We start from the raw sequence: 22,984 nt of genomic DNA, 5'->3' as shown, positions 1-22,984 counted from the left end.
TATGTGACTTGCTGAAATCATAAAGAAAAACTATGGTGAAAAAGAGAAGTGAATGCCCAGGCTTGACAGAAAGAATAATGAGACTCCAATTACCTTAAAAGTAACCACTATCATATGATCACTAACATGACCCAGAAAGAACTGCCTAGCCATTTACAGGCAAATGTGGTAGAACAGGAGGAGAAAGGTTAACCAATCATTTGAAGTTTCCATCTTCCTTAAAAAAGTAAGAGTGAAAAGAATGGGTTTTTTAATCCTCATTGTCAAGAGAGAGAAACAGAAGTCTGTTAGAAGCTGAAAAATCTGGTTGTCTGGAGGTTACCTAAGAATAACGGAATTAGAAACACCAGCTCCTATAAACATAGAAGTCATAGTCTGAGAGGCAGAGATTTACTTAGAGCAGTGGTCTCCAACCTTTCTGGCACCAGGGACAGGTTTCGTGGAAGACAATTTTTCCACGGACTGGGGCGGTGGGGGAAGGTTCAGGTGGTAATGTGAGCGATGGGGATCGATGGGGAGTGGCACATGAAGCTTTGCTTGCTCACCTCCTGCTGGGCGGCCTGGGGGCTGGGGACCCCTGACTTAGAGAACCCAATGACATAGCAAGGAACTCCAGTAAAATGTAGAAAAGATTTTTAAAATGGTGACCTCCAGAGAAATACATTAGGTTATCTTTTCTTCTCTCCTAAAGAATTGAAGTCAGTTCATTGACATAGAACCATAGGTTGAACCCTGGCAAACTGAGAGCACAGTCATAACATGGTGAGTTCTTGATGTGTCTAAATGACACGTATCCCGAAGGGCATTATGACTTGGCCACCAAAAGCAATGGCTATATTACTTCATATGACAAGGTATCCAAATGTTTTCCCCCAAATCCAAAGGCCACTGACCTTTGAGAGCTTTCCATAATGACACCAAGAAGTGAGAGCAAGAAAACACTCTGAATTTGGTTGTAGAATAGACTCTGCTGGCCCCAAAGGACAAGCTCATTTTGCTTGCATAAGACATGACTGACAGGAAATGTTACACGTTCAGGCAGCAGAGCTGAAAAATGTGATAAGTAGTAAATGTGTAGTTCTAGAGAACATTGACCTTCTGGTCCATGAAGGAAAAGCAAAAGATTGTGAACTACTATTTTGGTTAGGAAGAAAGAGCAAATCCAGGCTGACTGCATCAAGGATGCAGTCTCACTACAAGAGTAATAAGAAAGAAGTACTTTCCATGTTACAGTTTCCAAGTCAAAATCCAATCCAACTAAGGATGTCTTCAAAAGAAATAAGGTCCCCAGGGTGGTTGGTACTAAGAAGTCTAGACTAAACCCTATCAGTCACAAAGTTATCTTTAACTAGAACTTTTCAGCCATACATGGTTAAAGAGGCCAAAGATACTTAGGTCAGAAGGCATAATGGTGCCACCAGCTTCCTGCTACATGTTCACATCACTGAAAGAAGTGATGTTAACAGATTAATTCCCCTTCATGTGTCTCTGAGTTACAGTGATACAAAACAATGAGTACCAAAAGACATAAGTGGGGCAGAGTCAAGATGGCAGTGGGGGAAGTCACGGAGTTTGCATCTCCCCACAACCAGGGTGCCTGCTGGATGCTGGTGGGGGTCCAATGACCAAGGAGATGGGAGGAACCCCCGAGCGACCGGGTAGGACGTGGGGGAATGAGGGGGGAGGAGAAGTGGAGGCCAGACAGGAACAGTGCCCTGAGGGCTAGCTGGGAGGGGGGAGGGGTTCCCATACCTGGAGGGACCCTTGGGGGCTCAGAGGAACAGGGGGGAGCGGGCCTAGTGCTTCCCCTGCCCAGTCAGGCCCGGGAAGCCTGAGGGGCTCCCAGGCTGGGTTCTCTGCCCTCTGAGGCCTCCTCCGAGCTGCACTGGTCCTAGGGGTGTAAGAGAGAGGGGGATGGGGGAGAAGAGGAGAGGCAGGCGGGAGGGGCACTCTGGGATCAGAGGATCACGGGAGGCATGGAGGGCGTTTCTCCCAACCACTCAGCCCTGGGAGCCTGTTGGGCTTCTGGGTCTGGTCTCCTGTCTTTTGGGGCCCCCTCCCGCCACGTGGCTCCTAGGGGCATAGGAGGGAGGGAGATGGCGGAGGAAGAAGAGAGGTCAACAGAGAGGGGCCCTCCAGGATCAGAGGATGGGGGAACATGCCTTGGGCCCAGTGAGCCTGTTGGGGCTCTGGACCTTGTCCTCCAACCTCCAAGGCCAGAGGCACTCCTGGGGCCCTCCTCCCTTGAGCCTAAGCCCTGCTCCCCACAGCCAAGGCCTTTTCTCTTTTTTTTTTTTCCTCCTCTTTTTATACTACTGTGGTCTGTTTTACCTTCCAGTTGTTTTTTCATCAATATATATTCTAATACCTGTTACTTTTCTAATCTTATTTTATTTTTTACGCTTTGTTATTGTTCTGCTCCTTTTTTCTTTCTTCCTTTTTTTTTTTTTTTGTTGCCACCCTGTGCAGGTTGCAGGATGTTGATTCACGAGCCAGGGGTTGAGCCAGAGCTCCTGTGGTGGGAGCTCTGAGTCCGAAACACTGGACTAACAGAGAACCTCAGTCCCCAGGGTATATTCTTTGGAGTGAGGTCTCCCAGAGGTCCTCATCTTGGCACCAAGATCCAGCTCTACCCAACAGCCTACAAACTCCAGTGCTGGAAGTCTCAGGCCAAACAACCAGTATGACAGTAACACAATCCCACCCATCAAAAAAAAAAACAAAAAAACGAGATGACAAAAAATATGTCACAGATGAAGGAGCAAGGTAAAACTCTACAAGACCAAATAAATGAAGAGGAAATAGGCAACCTACCTGAAAAAGAATTCCTGAAATAGGCAACCTACCTGAAAAAGAATTCAGAGTAATGATAGTAAAGATGATTCAGAATCTTGGAAATAGAATGGAGGCACAGATTGAGAAAATACAAGAAATGTTTAACAAATATCTAGAAGAACCAAAGAATAAACAAACAGTGGTGAACAACACAATAACTGAAGTGAAAAATACACTAGAAGGAATCAATAACAAAATAACTGAAGCAGAAGAACAAATAAATAGCTGGAAGACAGAATGGTGGAAATAACTGACAAGGGGCAGAATAAAGATAAAAGAATGAAAAGAATTGAAGACAATCTCAGAGACCTCTGGGACAACACTAAATTTACCAACATTCAAATTATAGGGGTCCCAGAAGAAGAAGAGAAAAAGAAAGTGTTTGAGAAAATATTCAAAGAGATTATAGTGGAAAACTTCCCTAACGTGGGAAAGGAAATAGTCAATCAAGTCCAGGAAATGCAGAGAGTCCCATACAGGATAAACCCTAGGAGAAACACACCAAGACACATATTAATCAAACTCACAAAAAATAAACTCAAAGAAAAAAATATTAAAAGCAGCAAGGGAAAAGCAAAAAATAACATACAAAGAAATCCCCATAAGGTTATCAGCTGATTTTTCAGCAGAAACTGCAGGCCTGATTTTTCAGCAGAAACTCTCTGAAGGGAGTGGCAGGATATACTTAAAGTGATGAAAGAGAAAAACCTACAACCAAGATTACTCTACCAGCAAGAATCTCATTCAGATTCAGTGGAGAAATCAAAAGCTTTTCAGACAAGCCAAAGCTAAGAGAATTCAGCACCACCAAACCAGTTTTACAACAAATGCTAAAGAAACGTCTCTAGGCAGGAAACACAAGAGAAGAAAAGGACCTACAAAAACAAACCCAAATCAATTAAGAAAATGGTAATAGGAACATACATATCGATAATCACCTTGAATGTAAATAGATTAAATGCTCCCCCCAAAAACACAGACTGGCAGAATGGATACAAAAACAAGACCCATATATATGCTGTCTACAAGAGACCCACTTCAGACCTAGGGACACATAGAGACTGAAAGTGAGGGGATGGAAAAAGATATTCCATGTACATGGAAACCAAAATAAAGCTGGAGTAGCAATACTTGTATCAGATAAAATAGACCTTAAAATAAAGACTGTTACAAGAGATAAGGAAGGACACTACATAATGAACAAGGGCTCAATCCAAGAAGAAGATATAACAATTATAAATATTTATGCACCCAACATAGGAGAACCTCAATACATAAGGCAAATGCTAACAACCATAAAAGGGGAAATTGACAGTAACACAAAAATAGTAGGTGACTTTAACACCCCACTTACACCAATGGACAGATCATCTAAACAGAAAATAAATAAGGAAACACAAGCTTTAAATGACACAATAGACCACATAGATTTAAATGATATTTATAGGACATTCTACCCGAAAGTGGCAGAATACACTTCCTTTTCAAGTGCACATAGAATATTCTTCAGTATAGATCACATCTTGGGTCACAGATAAAGCCTCAGAAAATTTAAGAAAACTGAAATCATATCAAGCACATTTTCTGACCACAACACTATGAGACTGGAAATCAATAACAGGAAAAAAACTGTAAAAAACACACATACATGGAGGCTAAACAGTGTGCTACTAAATAACCAAGAGATCACTGAAGAAATCAAAGAAGAAATTAAAAAATACATAGAAACAGATGACAATGAAAACACGATGACCCAAAACCCATGGGATGCAGCAAAAGCAGTTCTAAGAGGGAAGTTTATAGCAATTCCATCTTCCCTCAAGAAACAAGAAAAATCTCAAATAAACAATATAAACTTACACCTAAAGCAACTAGAGAAATAAGAACAAAGAAAGCCCAAAGTCAGTAGAAGGAAAGAAATCATAAAGATCAGAGCAGAAATAAATGAAATAGAAATGAAGAAAACAATAGCAAACATCAATAAAACTAAAAGCTGGTTCTTTGAGAAGATAAACGAAATTGATAAACCTTTAGCCAGACTCATCAAGAAGAAAAAGGGAGAGGATGCAAAGCAATAAAATTAGAAATGAAAAAGAAGAAACCACAACTGACACCACAGAAATACAAAGGATTATAAGAGACTGCTACAAACAACTATATGCCAAAAAAATGGACAACCACAAAGAAATGGACAAATTCTGGGAAAGGTACAACTTTCCTGAACCAGGAAGAATTAGAAAATATAAACAGACCTATCACAAGTAATGAAATTGAAACTGTAATAAAAATCTTCCAACAAACAAAAGTCCAGGACCAGATGGCTTCATAGGTGAATTCTATCAAACATTTAGACAAGAGCTAAAACCTATCCTTCTCAAACTCTTCCAAAAAATTGCAGAGCGAGAAACATTCCCAACTTCATTCTATGAAGCCACCACCACCCTGATCCCAAAACCAGACAAAGATATCATAAAAAAAGAAATTACAGGCCAATATCACTGAAGAACGTAGATGCAAAAATCCTGAACAAAATACTAGCAAACAGAATCCAACAACATATTAAAAGGATCATACACCATGATCTAGTGGGATTTATCCCAGGAATGCAAGGATTCTTCAATATATGCAAATAAATCAATATGATACACCATATTAACAAATTATAGAATAAAAACCATATGATTATCTCAATAGATGCAGAAAAAGCTTTTGACAAAATCCAACACCCATTTATGATAAAAACTCTCCAGAATATGGGCATAGAGGGAACCTACCTCAACATAATAAAGGCCATATATGACAAACCCACAGCAAACATCATACTCAATGGTGAAAAACTGAAAGCATTTCCACTAAGATCAGGAACAAGACAAGGATGTCCACTCTCGCCACTCTTATTCAACATAGTTTTGCAAGTCCTAGCCATGGCAATCAGAGAAGGAAAAGAAATAAAAGGAATACAAATTGGAAAAGAAGAAGAAAACTGTCACTCTTTACAGATGACATGATGCTACGCATAGAAAATCCTAAAGATGCCACGAGAAAACTACTAGAACTAATCAATGAATTTGCTAAGGTTGCAGGATACAAAATTACTGCACAGAAATCTCTGGCATTCCTATACACTAACAACAAAATATCATAAATAGAAATTAAGGAAACAATCCCATTTATCATCATAACAAAAGGAATAAAATACCTAGGAATAAACCTACCTAAGGAGGTGAAAGACTTGTACTCAGAAAACTATAAAACACTGATGAAAGAATCAACGATGATGTAAACAGATGGAGAAATATACCATGTTCTTGGATTGGAAGAATCAATATTGTGAAAATGACTACAATCTACAGATTCAATGCAATCCCTATCAAACTACCAATGGCATTCTTCACAGAATTAGAACAAAAAATTTTACAACTTGTATGGAAATACAAAATACTCTGAACAGCCAAAGCAATCTTGAGAAACAAAAACGGAGCTCGGGGAATCAGGCTCCCTGACTTCAAACTATACTACAAAGCTACAGTAATCAAGACAGTATGGTACTGGCACAAAAACAGAAATATAGATCAATGGTACAGGACAGAAAGCCCAGAGATAAACCCACGCAACTATGGTGAACTAATCTATGACAAAGGAGGCAAGAATATACAACGGCAACAAGACAGCATCTTCAATAACTGTTGCTGGGAAAACTGGACAGCTACATGGAAAAGAATGAAATTAGAACACTACATAACACCATACAAAAAAATAAACTCTAAATAGATTAAAGACCTAAATGTAAGACCGGATACTATAAAACTCTTAGAGGAAAACATAGGAAAAACACACTTTGACATAAACCACAGCAAGATCTTTTATGACCCACCTCCTAGAGTAATGGAAATAAAACAAAAATAAACAAATGGGACCTAATTAAACTTAAAAGCTTTTGCACAGCAATGGAAACCATAAATAAGACGAAAAGACAACCCTCAGAATGGGAGAAAATATTTGTAATTGAAGCAGTGGACAAAGGATTAATCTCCAAAACATACAAACAGCTCATGGAACTCAATATAAAAAAAACAACCCAACTAAAAAATTGGCAGAAGACCTAAATAGACATTTCACCAAAGAAGACATACAGATGGCCAAGAGACACATGAAAATATGCTCAACAGCACTAATTATTAGAGAAATGCAAATAAAAACTACAATGAGATATCACCTCACACCGGTCAGAATGGCCATCATTAAAAAATCTACAAATGATAGATGCTGGACAGGGTGTGTGGAGAAAAGGGAACCCTTTTGCACTGTTGGTGGGAATGTAAACTGATACAGCCACTATGGAGAACAGTATGGAGGTTCCTTAAAAAACTAAAAATAGCACTACCATATGACACAGCAATCCCACTACTGGGCATATAACCTAAGAAAACCATAATTCAAAAGAACACATGTACCCCAGTGTTCATTGCGGCACTATTTACAATCGCCAGGACATGGAAACAACCTAAATGTCCAACGATAGATGAATGGATAAAGAAGATGTGGTACATATATACAATGGAATATCACTCAGCCATAAAAAGGAATGAAATTGGGTCATTTGTAGACATGTGGATGGACTTAGAGTCTGTCATACAGAGTGAAGTAAGCCAGAAAGAGAAAAACAAATATTGTATATTAACGCATATATGTGGAATCTAGAAAAATGGTACAGATGAACCTATTTGTAGGGCAGCAATAGAGATGTAGCTGTAGAGAACGGACATGTGGACACGGGGGGGGAGGGGAGGGTGGGACAAATTGGGAGATTAGGTTTGAGATAAATACACTACCATGTGTAAAATAGATAGCTAGTGGGAACCTGCTGTATCGCACAGGGAGCTCAGCTTAGTGCTCTGTGACAACCTAGATGGGTGGGATGGGGGGAGTTGGAGGGAGGTCCAAAAGGGAGGGGATATAGGAATACATAAAGCTGATTCACTTCATTGTACAGCAGAAACTAACACAACATTTTAAAGCAATTTTACTCCAGTCAAAAAAAAAAGACATAAGACCATCACATTCTGAACCAAAGTAAGCAGTTCTCTCTCTAATAATAGCATTGTCCAGTAGGTAGCCTCAGCTACAAGTGGCTATTGAATACTTGAAATGTGGCTGGTGATGTGTTGTTAGTACAAAATATGAACTAGATTTAGAAGACCTAGTACCAAAAAATGTAAAATAGCTTATTAATAATCTTTACACTTACTACATGTCAAAAATATAGTCTATTAGAGATATTAGGTTAAATAAAATATATTATTAAAATAATTTTATCTGTTTCTTTTAAATTTTTAATGTAACTACTAGAAAATTTTAAATTGCCAATGTGTCTCACAATATATTTCTATTAGACGGTGCTGAGTTTCAGTCGCCATCTGGTCCTGACTGAAAAAAACAAAACAAAACAAAACAAAAAACAGCAATGGACACAGGAGTTTCCTGTTCCAGGAAGTCTTGACTGGAAACTGAGCCCTACCACACAGTCTTTGTATCACTAAGAAGCTGATATGAAAGGCTGTACTTTTCCAAGGTGACTAAGAATCTAGGAAATCTGTGATTCTACAAAAATTAAGCCAGAGAGCTATGAAATAAACTGTTGGAAACTGTAAGGGCTTTTAAAAGAACAAGAGAAAAGGGGATCAAAGAATCATGGGAATAGACCTCACTCAGACAGATGTACTAAAGATAATCAATGTGAGAATTGTGTGAATTCAGATGTAGAAATTAAAGTGGGACATACTCCAGAATGTATATGTAATCTTGCTGTAGGCATACTTCCAAATAAACCAATCCCAACAGTGAGGCTTTTGTTGTGACATACTGAGAATTCGCTTGTTCTACATCTAACCTGATGCCCTTCTTGTATTCCCTCCTATACTACAGAGCTAGAAAGCCGAAGACTACATATCCTAGACTCCATAACAGCTTGGCTTCTAGATGTGAGTTTGGTTATATGAATCAAATTCAAAATACAAGACCTGAGTTTGGAACTGAGTACATGGTAAAGTGCAGAGCAGGAGCATTGATGTTGCAAGCTTGATTCTCAAACTGATAGCTGGAAGGGTGAAGCTTCAGTTGGATAGGCAGCTCTCTGATGGTGGCCAGGAACAGCTCCTTGGCAGCCCAGTTTTTCCATGAAGATTTGGGAGTTACTCCTAGAAGCTCAGTCTAATATCTGCCTCTTCAGCTATAAAATGTACACAAAAATTGTACCTATCTTATAGGCTTTTTGTGAGGAGTAATGAACAAATGCATAAAAAGGATTAGCACAATGATTGCCACCTAGAAAGCAATTAATAACTATTAGCTATTATTAGAATTTTAATGTTAGCTATTAGGATTTTTTTTCTTTTCAGTAGGGAATCAGAAATGTCAGTATCTATTAAAACTGCAATAGGGATAATTAATTTTTTAATTCGGAGACCCGTTAGTTTTCATTATTACTGTTGTAGTTTACCTATGGCTATTAATCATCTATAAATATTACCACTGAAACAACAACAGCATAATATGCAATTTCAAGGTTTTAGTTTGATTTTTTTCTCCCTTAGATAAGAAGCATGGAGCCACAAATTCACTGACATATTCTTGCTTATTTTTCTTTTTTTTTAACTTTTTATTTTATATTGGAATATAGTTGATTAACAATGTGTTTGTTTCAGGTGTACAGCAAAGTGATTCAGTTATATATATACATGCATCTATTCTTTTCAAATTCTTTTCCCATTTAGGTTGTTACATAATATTGAGCAGAGTTCCCTGTGCTATACAGTAGGTCCTATTGGTTATCCGTGACGAGGAGAAAGGATAGTTAGGGAGTTTGGGATTGACATGTACACACTGCTATTAGGATTTGAATTCAGGGCCGATCATGGAGGAGGTTTGCATAGCAAGTGAGATTTTGGCCAGAGGTAAAACTGATTAAGCTTTCTTCCCATGAAGAACCAAGATAAGTTCCTTAATCTGGAGATGAAGAGAAGTTGGAGAAGTAACTCTCTTAAGCAGGTAAGAACAAGAGATCTGAACGACAAGAACTTGCCACACAGCAATATTCCAGGAAGTTAATTACCTGGGACTGTTCAGGAAAACGTGTACAGACAGAAGGGCCATAAATAGAAACCTCTCATTCAAAATTATAACAAAAAATTATTAATGCTTAACTCTCATACTAGTGGAGAACGTTAAATGAAGGTTGGACTTATTTTCTAAGACTCTATTGCTGACTTCATTTCCAGAGGGCACCATTAATTAATTCTTTAAATGTTTATTGGGCCTCCCAGGTGCCAGGCACTGGGAATAAAATGTCAGAAAGCAAGTTCATGGCCAGTAGTTGAAATGGTGAGGGTTGATAGGAGCCAAAACGAGAAAGGAATGGAGTTTGAATGGAAAGTAATCAATCTTGGGAGATAGTTCTCAGGCTGGGTAGGAGTCAACGGCATAACATTCCCCATAAATGTTTTTCTCCTTCACTTTGCACTCTACATCAGTCTTCTTCCATATCCCCTTTGCCCAAGATAGGATCAACAACGAATATAGAAGCAATGCTATGAGCCGCTTGGCCAAAAATAGGGGAGCAACTTTAATGTTTTTAAACAATCTCAAATATACAAAGAAGTTGTATGAGTATTGTGCAAAGAGATTTATTCTTGAATCATCTGAGAATAAGTCGCTGACATGATATACCATCACACTCATGTAGCTGATGTGCATTTCCTACAAACAGGGCCTTCTGCTATGCAACTACAACACAATCATGAAAAAAAGTTAACACTGATATATTACCACCAGCTAATCCTCAGACCTTACTGGAGTTTCACTGATTGTTACAATAATGTCCTTTATAGAATCCACTTCAGAGTCATGCATTGCAACTAGTTGTCACATCTCTTTAGTCTCCTCCCATCTGGAACAGTTCCCTGACTTTCATGAAGAGGGCATTTTTGAGGTTTATAGGTCATTTATTTTGTAGCATTATCCTCAATTTTGGTTACTCCGATATTTTCTCATGATCAGATTAAAAATAACACAGATGAGAAGCTATATTCTTCTCATTTCATCCTATCAAGTGGCAAGCAATCTATTCCCACCATCACTACTAATTTCACTTTGATCACTTGATTAAGGTGGTTCTGCTAGGTTTCTCCACTGAAACCATATTCTTTAACACCCTGTACTTAATAAGTAGTTGGGGAGATGCATTTTTAAACTATGTAAATATCCCTTCCCTCACCAAATTTTTAATGTATTCACTTATCTATTTATATCAGTATGGATTCACGGTGTCTGATTTTATTCAATAGGTTATAATCCATTATTCTCATTACTTTTTTTGATGTTTGAATTGCCTCAGATTTGGTCAGTGGGAGTTCCTTCAAACTGGCTCTGTGTCAGGTTGATATTGTCCATATCATTCTTAGATCACTTTCTTACTTTCTAGCACAAAAAGATGTTCCAGATTTATACTGTACTTTCCCTGCCTCAGCCTGGAATTAGCCATTTCTCCAGGAGACCCTGATTCCTTTTGGTTGAAAGTAAGAGTACTGTCAGCTGTCACCCACTTCAGGGAGTGCCTTAGCTACAGATAGCCACCTTGCCCAAAATCACACACTACGCTGGGAAGCCAAGTGAGGCAGGTATGAAAGTCTGGAAGACCCAACTGCAACTGCAACCCACATCTAATCACTAGCTGTATTCATTGACATTGGGATGTTGCTTTCCCCAGGCCCTCTCAGTGGGCAGAGGTACTGTGTGTGTGTGTGAACATGAACACATTTACAAGAGTATTTATTTATTCATATATCTGTGGTAGGCTTAAATATGGCCCCCCAAAAGATATCTACATCCTAATCCTGGAAGATGTGAATGCTTCCTTATACAGTTGGGGGGGGGAATAAAAGAAGGAGAGCCTTTGTAGATATAATTAAATTAAAAATCTTGAGATGAGGAAGTTATCCTGGATAAGTGGGCTCAATGTAATCGAATGGGTCCTTATAAAAGAACAGCAGGAGCATCAGAATCAGACAAAGAGATACGATGATAGAAGCAAAGGCCAGGGTGATACAGGGCCACAAGGTCACAAGCCAAGGAATGCTGGCAGCTTGTAGAAGCTAGAAAAAGCAAGAAAATGGGTTCTCCCCTATAGCTTCCAGAAGGAATGCCCTGCCAAAACCTTGATTTCAGCCCAGTAAAACTGATTCTGCATTTCTAGCCTCCAGAACTGTGAGAAAATAAATTTCTGTTGTAAGCAACCGAGTTTTTGGCAATTTGTTATAGTAGCCATAGGAAATTAATCCAAAATCTATCACCACATGGAAGCCTTCCTCACCCAGCTCAGACCCTGATACCCCATATTAGGCCACCACCCTCCTCACCATGCTGGGCTCCATCCTGTGGCAAAAAGCCTACCGAGAGAATGACCTTCTCCCCCTGCTCAAACTCGGAGACCTCATTCATGCTGGGCCACACTCTGTGCAGATGCTCTCCACATCCTCCCGAGGTTCCAACTCTGCAGGCCCCACACCAGGCTGCCTTTCTGTGCATATGTCCTCTTCCCTTTCTGTCACCCTTATAAGCATTCCAATCTGCCCCTCCACGGGTACATCTTTTTCCCATTGTTTGCAACGAAGTAAGCATCTTCTCTCTTCCCATCATAGGAGGCCAGACATTTGTTCTCTGAGAAATTAAACCAGAGAGTCTCCAGACCAGAGAATACCAGGCACCTGGGGGATTAAAGGAGTTTCTTCTGCCTTTCTCCAAGAAGGCTGTCAATCAACCCTGCACTCAACCGGAGAGGAGATTAAGGGAATCCTCTCTGGAGAAAGTGAGTAGCCTTAAAGAGGAGACCTATAGATACTGGTATTTGGAGGCACTCTCCCAACAGACAGGCTATTCCACTGTTTATAAGTCAACAAGTTCCACTTAGGCACACAGGTTCTGATAAGGGTCTTCATGTATAACACTTGATTTATTGGACAGCGAAGTATCACCTGATTATTCAGGGAAACCCAAAATGAAAGGTCTTTTAAAAAATCAAGAAGACAAAAGAACTCAGAAAAAAATAGTGCAGGGAATAGCAGAACAAATTTTAAAAGACATATCCTTAGAAAGATAAAAGAAAAATAGAATTACATAAAAGACAAATAGCAAGAAAGACCTCTTAGAAATTAAAATAAAATTGATTAAATTTTTAAACTCAGGAAAAAAATGGTAACTATGCAAAATTATGGATGTGTTAATTGACCTGATTGTGGTAATCATTTCACAAAGTAAAGATGTATCAAATCAACATGTACATTTTAAATATATATAATTTTGTCAATTATACCTCAATAAAGCTGGAGAAAACATTTTAAATAAATAAAAATTCAGTAGAAGAGTTGAACTTTAAAATTGAGGCTTTCTTCCACAAAGTAGAACAGAAAGACAAAGGAAATATAAAATTAGAAAGAAAAAGTGAGGAAAGACCCACCTCCTAGAGTAATGGAAGTAAAAACAAAAATAAACAGATGGGACCTAATGAAACTTAAAACCTTTTGCACAGCAAAGGAAGCTATAAACAAGATGAAAAGACAACCCTCAGAATGGGAGAAAATATTTACAAACGAATCCAAGGACAAAGGATTAATCTCCAAAATATATAAATAGCTCATGCAGCTCAATATTAAAAAAACAAACAACCCAATCAAAAAATGGGCAGAAGACCTAAATAGATATCTCTCCAAAGAAGACATACAGATGGCCAAGAGGCACATGAAAAGCTACTCAACATCATTAATCATTAGAGAAATGCAAGTCAAAACTACCATGAGGTTATCACCTCACACCAGTTAGAATGGGCATCATCAGAAAATCTACTAACAACAAATGCTGGAGAGGGTGTGGAGCAAAGGGAACCCTCTTGCACTGCTGGTGGGAATGTAAATTGATACAGTCACTATGGAGGACAGTATGGAGGTTCCTTAAAAAACTGAAAATAGAACTACTGTATGACCCAGCAATCCCACTATTGGGCAGATACCCACAGAAAACCATAATTCAAAAAGACACATGCACCCCAATGTTCATTGCAGCACTTTACATTGCAGCTATTTACAATAGCCAGGTCATGGAAGCAACCTAAATGCCCATTGACAGATGAATGGATAACGAAGACATGGTACATATATACAATGGAATATTACTCAGCCATAAAAAGGAACGAAATTGGGTCATTTGTAGAGACGTGAATGGACCTAGAGACTGTCATACAGAGTGAAGTAAGCCAGAAAGAGAAAAATAAATAGCGTATATTAACGCATATATATGGAATCTAGAAACATGGTACAGATGAACTGGTTTGCAAGGCAGAAATAGAGACAGATGTAGAGAACAAACATATGGACACCAAGGGGGGAAAGCAGGGGGTGGGATGAATTGGGAGATTGGGATTGACCTATATACACTAATATGTATAAAACAGATAGCTAATAAGAATCTGCTGTTTAAAAATAATAATTAATTTTTTTTTTTTTTTTTTTTGCGGTACGCGGGCCTCTCACTGTTGCGGCTTCTCCCGTTGCGGAGCACAGGCTCCGGACGTGCAGGCTCAGTGGCCATGGCTCACGGGTCCAGCCGCTCCACGGCATGTGGGATCTTCCCGGACCGGGGCATGAACCTGTGTCCCCTGCATCGGCAGGCGGACTCTCAACCACTGCACCACCAGGGAAGCCCAAATTATTTTTAAAAGTAAGGAAAAAGAATATCATTCCAGGCTATATAACATCCAACTAATAGGAATTATAGAAAGAAAAATAGGGAAAACTATCAAAGATATAATGCCAAATTTATCAGAGACGAATGGCATAAACTTCAAGATTGACCCTCAATAAATAAAAGTAAAAAAAGGCTCACATCAAGACACATCATAATGAAATCTCTAAACACCAGGGATAAGTAGAAGACCCTAAAAGCTTCCAGGGAAAAGCTAGGTTGCATACAAACAGATAGGATTAGAATATAATTTTTCTATAATCTAGAATTCTATATTCAGCTACTCAATCAAATGGGAGGGTGGAATAACAATGTTTTCAGATCAGAATGGCTCAAAAATGTATTTCCCATGAACCCTTTTGTATCAGTCAGGAGAGGCCAGATTACAAGCAATGCCAAAATCTCAGTTGCTTAATTCAGCAAAGGTTTCTTTATTGGTATACCTGGAATTTATGTGAGTACAGGAGATTCTCCAGGTCAACCATCTTCCATGGCAATTTAGCAATCCAGGCTTAGCTTTGGTCTTATGACCATCTCTATACAAGGCATGGTATCTCCTCCCATGGGTAAAGAGTATGCTTTTGCACGAACTGGTACGTGTCACTTCTACTCACAGGCCACTGGCCAGAAGTAGATAATGACCTATGTAGCTGCAAGGAGGCAATAAAGTGTCACCCTCCCATTTGTCCAGGAAGAGAGGAAAACTGATCATAGAGAAGTATTATAAGTGTCTACCAAATTTATTTTAAGGGGCCACTGTTGTATGTGTTAGACTCAAGCAAAGGAGTTATCCAAGAAAAGGGAAAATACGAGATACAGAAAATAAGAATTCCACATCATCAGGCCTGGAAAGCAATCAGTCCAGATTAAAGAAGGAGAATCCAGGGCTCTGGGAAAGGGGTCATGAAAGGAGGGGGAAAAAATGGAATTGACAGACTGTCTTACATGTGTGAGGATTTAGAAAAAATGATTATAGTTAGCTATAATGGAAAATATTAGAAAAGTTCTTAGAAAACAATGGAAATAAAAACTTGTGGTAATTAGGGAAAATGAAAGTTGTATAAGAAAGAAAATATAATTATATTCACTACTTGGCTTAGCAATAATATAATTTAACACAATAATGCAAACATTGACTATTACCTTGAAACAAAAACTATTATATAACTATATTGGAGTGGGAATGAAAAAAGGGGTGTAAGAGAGAGTTAAATACTCATCAGCCCATATTAAGAAGTCAATATTTAATGTCTAAAATTGGTATATCAAGGAATAAACATAGTATATGTATTATACAACCACTCACATTGCTCCTACTGTCTCCTTTCTGAAGGTGCTCTATTCCAGGTGCTCAGCCTGGTCTGTATTCCAGGCTGAGCCACCACCCCCTCTCCATCACCTTTGCCAAGCTTCCCAGCTGGCTGGAGTTAAGGTGAAGTCCAGCACCTGGATGGCCCATACACCTCGCATGCTGAGACTGTCCATGCCAAGTCACCCTTCCACTCCTGGACTTCAATGGAATGCAACACCACAGGGTGTGGGAGAAGCTTCTAGGAGGTCACCAAGGGCCAGATGGCATGATCCTGAACTACAGAAGAGTTAGCTCCCCATGGAGTGAACTCTGACCAAGGGGAAAAGGGAGATCAGAGCAAGCCAAGCAGATGAATTTCCATCCACGCAGTATTTGGGGATGGGGTTACTCATCACAATCCATGGGGACAAATCCATATGCTGAGTTGACATGCCTGCTAAGTATCCATCATGTAATGTATTACATGGCACTGCTTTGTAGCTTTCCTTGCCTCACTTCCCTTTTTTCTTACCTTCATCTACCTGGGCTTATACCACCCAAACTATCAAAACATTAACCCCTTAGTTAATCTGTTTTTAGAGAATCTAGGCTAAGACAGCATATTATTTTTATTTTTTATTTTTATGTTTTAAACATCTCTATTGGAGTATAATTGCTTTACAATGGTGTGTTAGTTTCTGCTGTATAACAAAGTGAATCAGCTATACATATACATATATCCCCATATCTCCTCCCTCTTGCGTCTCCCTCTCACTCTCCCTATCCCACCCCTCTAGGTGGTCGCAAAGCCCCGAGCTGTTCTCCCTGTGCTATGTGGCTGCTTCCCACTAGCTATCTATTTCACATTTGGTAGTGTATATATGTCCATGCCGCTCTCTCACTTCGTCTCAGCATGCCCTTCCCCCTCCCCGTGTCCTCAAGTCCATTCTCTACGTCTGCATCTTTATTCCCGTCCTGCCCCTAGATTCTTCAGAACCTTTTTTTTTTTTTTAGATTCCATATGTATGTGTTAGCATACGGTATTTTTTTTTCTCTTTCTGACTTACTTGACTCTGTGTGACAGACTCTAGGTTCATCCACCTCACTATACAAATAACTCAATTTTGTTTCTTTTTATGGCTTAGTAATATTATTATTATTTATTTTTTTTTTTTTGCGGTACACAGGCCTCTCACTGTTGTGGCCTATCCCGTTGCGGAGCACAGGCTCCGGACGCGCAGGCTCAGCGGCCACGGCTCACGGGCCCAGCCACTCCGCGGCATGTGGGATCTTCCCGGACCGGGGCACAAACCCGTGTCCCCTGCATCGGCAGGCAGACTCTCAACCACTGCACCACCAGGGAAGCCCAGTAATATTATTTTTAAATACAGGGATATATACTGTCTCTGGGGAGTATGATTACAGTATCGGGAGGGTGAGACGAAAGATTATTAATTTCTTTTATATATTTTCTGATATTACTGATTTAAAAAACTATTTCCATATATTACTTTCATAAATAAAAATTAATTTAGAAAGAAAATGTATGATGATTACCATTTCATGAATTTAAAATTGCTCACATACCTTTTATAACTTTTCCCCACAGACCAGAGAAACAAGCTAACAATTATTTTAGTAGTAGTATAATAATGTTGTGACTTAAACCTCTGTAGTCATACACATATTATAGATTTTTCTAAAAAAAAAACCTTTTATGGAAAGTGAAGGAAGATGTCACCTTAAGATCAATACTTCCTTGTATCCTGCTTAAAGTACTATATTCTTGAAATGGCGGCAAGTGCTTTATGGCAGAGTAGCAATAAGTCAATCTATAGACTCATCCTAATGACTTATAGAGGAAAGAGAAGCAGCTAAAAAAAGAAACCGTTTTATTTTTACATTGACTGTCTTTTGAAAAATGGAACTGAGGGTGGAATTAATGATTTAATTAAACCACTTAATGTATTATTAAAGTCAATATGGCCTAGTGTTTCTGTGTAACCGTCAGCTTATCAATAAAACCTCATATTTGTTTTTGCCAAAGGATTCATAACTTTTATTAGATGTGCCTGTATTACAGAGCCTCTAATTGTTTTCAGGAAGTCATATATACCCTTATTTTATAAAACCTTTCCATTAGGGGATCACAAAATTCCACTGAAAAAAAAAAATCAGGCCAGGCTCTGAAGGCATGATTTATTCAGCTTGGTGTACTACTCAACATGAGGCGCTCTATTTCTGCTCTATTCAGCACAATATCTGCTCAGCTTTTACAGCAGAGGAGGGGCGGGACTCAAGGTCACCAGAGCAAAACCCACCTGAGGCTGATGTACTCAGCAAGAAGCACTGAAGCACCAAAGATAATCTTCTCACTAGAACCTGTTAGTTCTTCCCCTTTCTTTGGGGTATGTCTTTACTCATCCCAAACTCCCCCATTTCTATAGCCAACATAAATTACTGAAAGTAAATGGCCAGTTAAGGAAAGAGGAAAATGGGTAAGAGGGGCCTCCAAGATAATTTACAAATGTGAACCCATTTATTTCATTTGAAGCATGGAAATTAGATGGGAACAATTCTGGCAGAGAGGAAGAGTGTGGAAATGCAAATCCAAAGAATAAAATGGGATGCAACATGTATGCATTTCCTGCCACCCTGACTTTCCACTTATGTGGCTTCACTTACACATCTTCACTTATAAGACCTAGGACACTGTGAGACTGCAGATCAATAATCAGACAGAGGCCATGTCCTCATGCCCACACCATCCTATTAGTATTTTTGCTTTGGTCTATGTATTGCTAGAGGGGAACTTTCCAGACAAAAGCTGCCTTTTAACTAGAAGGGAGTATCTGTCCCTGCAATGCCGACTTCTATGTTCACAGATCAAAGCCTCTGTGGGCGGGTCATGTTCCCACACTCTCTTAGGACAAGTGTCTTCTCAGGCCCCTCATTTAACAGAAAACACAGACATACAGAAGAACGCTTCAGGCCCACTCAATGTCACAGACTCATTTTCTCCACAGTTTAGCCTAATGGATTTTTATGACACTTATGGCTCAAATTAAAAATTTTAAAATTCACATGTTTCACATTATTTGTTTCACAAGATATTGACCAACTGGCATGACTGACTCTATAATGTAATTGACTTGCTTTGTAATATATATATGTATATATTTTTGGGGCTGTGCCACAATACTCTGTTTATATTCTTGTCCACTCCATCTCCTCCACAATTCGTCCCTCATATGTTTTCACTCACCTTCAATCCTCTGCCTTAAGTGTTTCCATCTTCTTATTCTTGTCTTGATTATGGAATATGAAATAGGAATTGGATTCTTTTTCTCATTCTTTTCTTTTCCTGGTTGCTGCTAAGGAATACCTGATAGGGAAAAAGAAGATCAGTGTTAATACTGGCATTTTAATACATTGAAATAATAGAGGTATCTTCAGTAAATGCTCTTTTTTTTCCCTACAACACAGGAAAAAAAAAACACATATCCCTACCATCCATTTACAAAATTATTAACTTTCAATATTGAATTGCTCCAATATTTTTTCTGTGTAGATAATTTTAAATAAAACTGCACAAGCAATTCACACTTGCATTCTTTTAGGGAAAGAAGGGATGGAGAAAAGGAGGGAGGGAAAGGAGGGACTAAAGTTCTCTTTGACAACCATCAAACTCCTTTCTCACTTCTCCTCTTTATTCTCTGCCCCAGAGGCAACTCTCCCACACCAGGCAACCAGTAGCACAATATACATAATTAAAAAATTTTTTTCTTGCTTTTATATGTAACCAGAAATAACACACTGTACATATCTGTCACTTGCTTTTTCACTCAACATTAAGTTTTTGAGCTCTATCCCTGATGATTTATATAGATCTAGGGCATTGTCATTTATAGCTTTGTCAAAAGTCCCCTCACTACTTGCTAAGGAAGTAGCATTATTTACTAAGTATATAGGGGCAAGCTCAGCCCTTACTCACATTAAGTCCTCTCATAAATGCAATATATTCACCATCACTGAAAAGTGGTGGTTATTTCGGCAAATTCATAGAAGGACAAATTTACAGTAAAGTCCAGATTTAAAACCAAAATGAAAACTTTCCTTTGGAAAGTTTAATTTTATACTTGAAAAAAGCATTTCTCCAGCTGTCTAAATTAAGGCACTACTAAAGTTCAATCCAAGAATACTCCTTGGCTTTGAATCAGTTGCCTTTTCTTGTGGTTGGAAAGCAGATACATTTTTTTCCCAAAAGCTCTTGCCAACATATTCTTTCCTCTAAAAGAGTTAAATAAATGTCAATAGGCAAGCCAGCTCCCTTATTATTTCCTTCACTCAGATGATCTATTTTGGTTGAAGTTTTGCATATAGAGATGCACTCACTCTTCTTGACACATTTCCAGAAAATATGCAAATAAGGCTCATAATCTTCTAAAGCCTTTTGCTCCCCTGATGTTCAATATGTAACATTCCTTCCCTTCACTGCCCTGAAGCCTTACTGTCTCTTTATTTTTATGCTCTCAGAAAAGGGTAGATGCTTTTAAGAAATTCTTCGTTTTCATCCCTTGGCCTCATCCTACTAGTGACTGCTTTAGGAACTGTTTTCAGATAGTATCTACCTGGTTTTCCATTTATTTTGCTTCTCTAAACTCTCTTTCTGGACCCCACGGGTCCTTACCCTTTAGAATTTTGATGAAAGTTCCCAAGAAAGGCACACGTATACACAACGACTCCAACATTATGCATATGTGTATCAGAAGGATGGGGGCTCTCTAGATAGCCACCTAGACCCCAGCCTTTGCCAATCAACGCTCCCCTATCTGCTGCCATTTCTGAGACTTTTCCACTGGTACAGGCGTCACTGCCCCTTCTCCTTTTCCTCCTACTTTCCCAAGCTCTTGCAGTCTCAGTCTATACACACAAGGTTGCTTGGTGGTGCCATTTTAGGAACCATAAAACCTGTCTTGTATGCCCGAATGGAAATTAATGCTGCCTTTAGCTATCCATTAAAATTAGCATTTGTTGATGAGAAAAAGAAGCACAGTGAATGAAAACAGAGCAAATGCACCAAATATTGAAAAGTACACCATTTCTATACAGTTAGACACGCTGGTTGACCCATTTTCCCCCAAATACCCCCCAAGTATTCATTCTCTACTCCAAAATATTTCTTTCTGTCTATTCTCCCCTATGAACTTGAGTGACCTAAAGGTTAAGGTCTACAGGTGTGAAAAGAAGAATTGCTGGACCAGCTCACTCCAGATACTCTGGAGAATTCAATACTGAAAACAAAGAAACATGAGCTTTTGGTTTGGGGATATCTCTTCTCCTGTGTGTTTTTTCCAGTTTTGCCAGGAATTCATTGGTGAAAGCAGGTGACGACTGAGGTAATACCCAGACAGACTCACCTTAAGCCCATCAATGACTCATCTTTGTTTCTACCATCTGCACAATAGGAATAAAAATATAGTGATTTCTTAATCATCTCCATGTATGTTATTCTTCTGCAAAACTGATATTTAAGCTGATTTCCCTTCAACATGTTTCTGAAGGAAATTCCCCAGTCTCCAATTGACTCATACTGAGATAATACAAACCTATTTTAATATCAGCCTGAGTAAAACACACTGTAGAAGATACATATATCACCTAGAATTCTAGATGTATGCTTTTGTCAAAGGTACATAATTTAGAACTTAAAAATTTATTTTGGATGATCTGCACTTACATTACAACATATCTGGGTAGGTAATAACCCTATCTTATTGCTTGTCCCACAGAGTTTCTAGAATGAGTGCTTTTTTTGTTTGTTTGTTTTTTGTTTTCTTTGTGGTACGCAGGCTTCTCACTGCTGTGGCCTCTCCCTTTGCGGAGCACAGGCTCTGGACGCGCAGGCTCAGCGGCCATGGCTCACGGGCCCAGCCGCTCCGCGGCATGTGGGATCTTCCCGGACCGGGGCACGAACCCGTGTCCCCTGCATCGGCAGGCGGACTCTCAACCACTGCGCCATCAGGGAAGCCCTAGAATGAGTCTTTTTAGTACCAGAAGTGAAAACAGATGTATACTCTAGAGTCCTGCTCCATGTAATCCTGCCTCTGTGTCAGAGACAGTAAGCTGTGGTAAGTCTTTGATGGCCCCAATTATGCAGCTTCACACTAGGGTGAGAACACTAAACCCAACCTGCTCACAATGAACTCATCACCTTTCAAACACAATATCTCATGTAACCCACTACCCTCTCCTGTACCCCATAAATCTGCCAGCAAATCTGATCAGATACTCCTAAACTCTTTAATTGACATCCACATCTTTCCTGTTCTTATTATCATTGCCCTCATCTAGAACCTTATAGTTTTATTTTCTGTTAGATTAGCATCCTCCTTCACTGTCTCCCTGGCCCTATCCATTCCCTACCTGACTGCTGAGAAATCTTCCTAAAATGCTACTTTTATCATGTCAGGACCCTTTCCTGAAACCTCTGCTCCCCAGCAGTGGTAGGCAGTACAGTGTCTCCCAAAGCTGTCCATATCAGATATCCCTGACATGTCATGTTATATGAGAAAAGAGACTTTGCATACATAATTAAGGTTACTGGTCTTAAAATAAGGAGATTATCCTGGTAGGCCCAATTTAATTACATAAGCCCTTAAAAACAGAAATTTCTTAGGCTGGAAGCAGAAGTTATGTAGCAGAAGGGAAAGTCAGAGAGATTCAAAACATGAGGACTCAACTCATCATTGCTGGTTCAAAGATGAAGGGAAGGATAACAAGGAAGGTAAGTGGCCTGAAGGAGCTAAGAGAGGATTCCAGCTGACAGCCAGCAAGGATGTGTCCTCAGCACTATGACCACAAGAAACTGAATTCTGCCATCAGCCTGAATGAGCATGGGAACAGATTCTCCCCCAGGGTCTCTGGCTAACAGCCCAGCCCATCCAACACCTTAATTTCAACTCTAGGAGACCCAGAACAGAGGAACCAGAGTTCTGATCTACAGAACCATGAGATAGTAAATTTGTGCTGTTTTAAGTCACAAAGTGTGTGGTCATTTATTATGAC

The 22,984-nt window shown here is 39.2% G+C and overlaps 1 long non-coding RNA gene across 1 annotated transcript in view; it reads right to left on the bottom strand.

Annotated features, from left to right (window-relative positions):
• Nucleotides 1-22,984, bottom strand: part of LOC149749599 (uncharacterized) — a 156,494-nt gene that overhangs the window by 76,541 nt on the left and 56,969 nt on the right. Inside the window, exon 3 of the long non-coding RNA XR_016392456.1 lies at nt 19,182-19,301. This is a non-coding gene — a long non-coding RNA (uncharacterized LOC149749599). The remainder of the gene's footprint in view (nt 1-19,181; nt 19,302-22,984) is intronic.

Source organism: Delphinapterus leucas, chromosome 3, assembly GCF_059928025.1.
Source record: "Delphinapterus leucas isolate spDelLeu-1000000601 "Yukka" chromosome 3, BTC_Dleu_Yukka2, whole genome shotgun sequence".
NCBI lineage: Eukaryota > Metazoa > Chordata > Mammalia > Artiodactyla > Monodontidae > Delphinapterus > Delphinapterus leucas.
This window is presented reverse-complemented; position numbering and strand designations above follow the sequence as displayed.